General features: G+C 41.0%; 1 long non-coding RNA gene across 1 annotated transcript in view; it reads right to left on the bottom strand.

Moving 5' to 3' along the window:
* Positions 1-5,091, bottom strand: part of LOC128247695 (uncharacterized) — a 178,804-nt gene that overhangs the window by 147,560 nt on the left and 26,153 nt on the right. The window contains exon 2 of the long non-coding RNA XR_008264062.1: positions 4,357-4,411. This is a non-coding gene — a long non-coding RNA (uncharacterized LOC128247695). The remainder of the gene's footprint in view (positions 1-4,356; positions 4,412-5,091) is intronic.

The raw sequence follows: 5,091 nt of genomic DNA, 5'->3' as shown, positions 1-5,091 counted from the left end.
ATATATATATATATATATATATAGGAGAGAGAGAGAATGGTGTTGATAACTGATAGATATAGTGAGAGAGGTGTGTGAGTGGTAGTAAGAGGGATTGGTGAAAAGATAATAGGCGGAGTTAGTGGATGGAAAAGAACGAAGAAAGTAAGGGATTAGAGGGAGAGAGATTGAGAGAGAGAGACAGAGAGGAGAGACGGATGGATGGAAGAAAAGGGTGGGGCGGAAAAACGAGAGATAAGGAAATTGTGAGTAGAGTTTGACGGGGTAGAAGGGAAAGGTGTGAAGTGAGAGAGGGGGGGAAGTGGGAGATAGGGTATTAAAGATAGCGGGAAAGAGACAGGGAGAGAGAGAGAGAGAGAAATGGAAAGAGAGGGGGAGCATAAATGTAAAGAAATCTTGGGGGTGGAGGAAACGGGTGAGGTGAAGAAGTAAAAGGGTAGCTGGGTAGCAGAAAAAGATAGAGAGAAAATATGTGGGAGGAGCCAATGCTTGCGTGTGAGTGAGGGTGAAAGAGAGAGAGAGAGAGAGAGAGAGAGAGAGGGGGGAAGAGGGAAAGAGAGAAGCTGTGGCAGTAGAGGTTGGAGTGAAGGGGAGAGTTAGGGTTAGATAAAGAAATAGAAAGAGGGGGGAAAAGAGAGAGAGAGATTTATGTGAAGATGAATGGAATAACGGAGGTGCAAAGTTTAAGAGAGTAGAAGTAAGAGGGACTGGAGCGGGGGGTGGGGGAATAAATATGAGAGGGTGGAAAGATGATAGAGTAGAAGAAAGAGTAGGAGTGAAGAGAGACAGAGAGAGAGAGAGAGAAAGTGAGAGAGAGAAAGTGAGAGAGAGAGAGATTGAAAGGAAAATGGTGGAGGAGGTAATGATGTGAGAGTGAACGAGTGTGATTGAGTATGTGTGAAGTAACGAATACGAAGTGAGACGAGAATACGTGAAAGAGTTAGACCAAGGAAGGAGAAAGCTCGAAAGGGATTTATTGAAGAAAGAAGGAATTTATAATGAGTGACGGTAGGAGGTAAAATTCAAAGGGAGAGAGAGAGAAAGAGTGTGAGAGACATACACAAAGGAAGAAATGAACACAGAAGTGAATAAAAGAGAAAACTGAATGAGTTTTATTGAAGAAAGAAGGAAGAAGAGTATGGAATGAGTGATAGTGGGAGGTGAAAGTGAGAGAAAGACAGGAGGAGGAGAACCTAGAGATAAACATAGAAACATAAAGAAGGGGGTATAGAGATGCAATGATGGAGTTTGTGAGCGCCATTATTGAAGAAGAGACAAAGAATGAAAGAGAAGGGGAAATGAAGCTGTAGAAGAAGAGGCGTGAATGAGAGAATGAATGAGTGAGTGAATGGATGAGATGAGCGTTGCAGAACCACACACACAATCACATACATACACACATACAGGCACATACTCATACAGAGGGTAGATGAATAATTAACGAGAAAGATAGACAGAGAGAAAGAGAGAAAGAGAGAAAGAGAGAGGGGTGGGTGATCTCTCCAGAAAGAAAAGAAGAAAGAAAAGAAGTATAATAAAATAAAATTAGTGAAACAAACAAATGAACGAAGGAAAAATCGATGGTTTGCCATTTTTCTCTTCTACTTTTTCGTCTCTCTGCTTCTTCTCCCTGTTCGATATGAAAGTAAGAATTTGAAAAGCAATTTCAAAGACTTGCGTAATATTATGCTCTCTTTTGAATTGCTGCAGCTTCCCTGGCAGGAATCAAGCAGGAATCAGCATTTCCAGCTGAGCAGCTCGCCATTTCTTTCGTTCACTGATTCGCCAGTTTTCAATCTAGACACGAACCGAAAAGCAAGGTCTCTCTTTGATTTGGTAGCGCTTTTCTTTTTCTTTTTTTCGTTTGTTTCTATCTTTCTTTCTTTCTTTCTCTGCCACCATTTTGCAGACGACACATTCAACTATCTCCCTACACCCACCTCCGCCGCCTATCTACCACTACCACCACCACCACAACCATTTACTCTCTTATCTCCCACCAACACCCTCGTCTATCTATCACCTCTTCCTATTCCCCTCGTTTTACTTCTGTATATACAGATAACCTTTCTTTCTTGCTCGCTTACCTCCCACCACACCTACCCTTCTTTATCTCCCACCGACACCTTCGACGGTTCCATCTCCTCCGACTAACCCTCACGCTTTATATCACCACCAACTCTATTCTCTTCAATCATTCCTTCTCTTCTCCATTCTTTCACAGCTACCACCTTTAAACTTCTTATCTCCCACCAACACCCCCGGCTACCCATCACATACTACCACCCTGTTTTTTTCTTCATGACCTTTACTACTACTACTCCTCCTCTCTCTCACTCTCACTCTCTCTCTCTCTTCTTGTTACTATTTTCCTTCATTCTCACCCTCTCTCCTTCATTTAAACACCACCAATTCGTCATTCCCATTCGTGTCTCCCAAAACTCGTTCATTCCTCTTACTCTATCCCCTCCCTATATCTATATACAACTTTCTTTCAACCCCTTCGAGTCTCTTTATCTCTATGCCTCTCTCTTCTCTTTCTTTTATTTATAATTCCTCCTTCCCGTACTTTCTTTCATTTCTTCTTTATCTGTTTTTTTTCTTCCCTCCTACCTTCCCATTCTTTATACTCATTCATAATCATTCTCACTCAGCCACTCTCCCTCTCTCTCTCTCTCTCTCTTTCTCTCTCTCTTTCTCTCTCTCTCTGGCTTTCTTTCTGTCTCTTTTTTCATTCTCTGTCTCTCTCTCTTTATTCCTTTAATCTTTTATTCTTTCACTTGCTTCAGTCAGTTAACTGGAGCCATGCTGGAGCACTGCTTTGGAGGGTTTTAGTCGACCAAATCGACCCCAGGACATTTTTGTTCATGTTTTCTTTTTCTTTTTTAGTTTAGTACTTACTGTATCGGTCTGTTTTGCTGAACCGCTAAGTTACAGGAACGTAAACACACCAACACCGGTTAGCAAGCGGTGAGGGGAACAAACACACACACACACACACACACACATATATACATATATATAACGACGAATTTCTGTCTATCAAATCTACTCACAAGGCCTTGGTTGTCTTCTGGCTGTAGTAGAAGACACTTGCCCAAGGCACTATGCGGTGGGACTGAACCCGGCACCATGTTGTTAGGAAGCAAACTTCTTACCACACAACCACATCATTCTCTCTCTCTCCCTCTGAGTCTTTCCTTCTTTCCCGCCTTCGCTTATTTTTTATTCCTTCTTTATTAAACGGCCTTCTTTTCTTTCTTTCTTTTTCCTGCGTTCTTTCACTTACACTTTCACTTTCTTTTTGTGTTTTCCTTCTCATTCTTCCCTAAACATATTCTGTTCTTCTTCTCCTTTCTCCTTCTTCCTACTCCCTCCATTTTTCAAATATAATTCTTCTCTCCCTCCACCCCCGCCCCAAACTCCTCCACCACAACGACGAGACAAACACCCTTCCTCCTTCTTATACAACACGACCTTCACCCCTCCCCTTCCCTTTAACGTTCCTCTTACATCGCCTCACACCGCACCCCTACTTTCTGCTTCTCTTTCAAACACCTCCTCGCCCTTCCTATCACCACCACCACCACCACCATCAAAACAACTTCTGTCACGCACTGATCTATTCACAACTTCCACCACCACCACCACTACAACCATCACTAGCACGACCACTACCACTACCTATACCAGCACAACTAACACCACCACCACCACCACCACCACTACTACTACTACTACTAGTTCATCCAACAACAGTTACAACGTCATCAGCAACACACTATAACCTCAACCACCACTACTATCACCTCAACACTTAATAATTCTTTCTGCTATAGGCACAAGGGGCCAGTTGATTGCATCGACCCTAGAACTCAACTGGTACTAATTTTATCGATTACAACAGGATAAAAAGCAAAGTCTACCTCTGCGGAATTTGAACACGGAATGTAATGACTCAGAAGAAATGCTATTAAGCATTTTGTCCGGCATGCTTACTTCTACCAGTTTGCTTCCTTTCATAATAATAACAATAATAATAATAATAATAATAATAATAATAATAATAATAATAATAATAATAATAATAATGATAATAATAACTGAAAAAGAAAGCAAACGATGCTGGATCATAGATATAGCATTTCCAGCTGACAACATGGTATGCGATAAGGAAGAAAGAAAAGTCGACAGATATGACAGGTTAGCTTGGGAGGTTAAGCAGCTGTGGTCGATGAAAAAATGTGGTAGTAGTACCAATAATTGTCGGAGCCCTGAGAATAGTGAGTAAAAATCTTGAGAAGTACATGGAACAAATAGGAGCAGCAATAAGGATAGAAAAATAAGGGGTGTTACCTTAGTTCACTGGTAGTGAACAGCTGACATCGTAGTACATCTCCAGCGTTTGAAGCTGTGCAAAGACAATGATAATAATAATAATAATAATAATAATAATAATAATAATAATAATAATAATAATAGTAATAATAATGATAACAATAATAATAACCATTTCTACTATAGACAAAAGGATACCTGAAATTTCGCTACTTAATTTATCGACCCCGAAAAAATGAAAGGCAAGGTCGACCCCAGCGGAATTTGATAATAATAATAATAATAATAATAGTAATAATAATAATAATAGTAATGATGATGATGATGATGATGATGATGATGATAATCCTTTGTACTATATGCACAAGGGGCCTGAAATTTGGCAGGAGGAGGCGAGTCGATTAGACTAACTCCAGAACGTAACTGGTACTTAATTTATCGACCTCCGAAAGGATGAAAGGCAGAGTCGACCTCGGCGGAATTTGAACTCAGAACGTAATGAGTCGTAAAAAAAAGAAGAAAAAAAACCACTGCTGCCAAACCTACATCGCTATTAACAACACTAACATCAACATGGCTACAGCTACTCCGAGCACAGCAGCGTCAACAACCACTACCACCACCACCACCACCACCACCAAGAATAACAACAACGATAGAAGCATTACATCCAACGCCGCTACCAGCGCCACCACGCAACAAAACACAACCACATTTGCCGCTTCCACCACCACCACCACCACTACTACTACT

This window comes from Octopus bimaculoides, chromosome 4 (genome assembly GCF_001194135.2).
Source record: "Octopus bimaculoides isolate UCB-OBI-ISO-001 chromosome 4, ASM119413v2, whole genome shotgun sequence".
Lineage (NCBI taxonomy): Eukaryota > Metazoa > Mollusca > Cephalopoda > Octopoda > Octopodidae > Octopus > Octopus bimaculoides.
The sequence above is the reverse complement of the archived record's forward strand: the minus strand, read 5'-3'. Positions and strand labels throughout refer to the sequence as shown.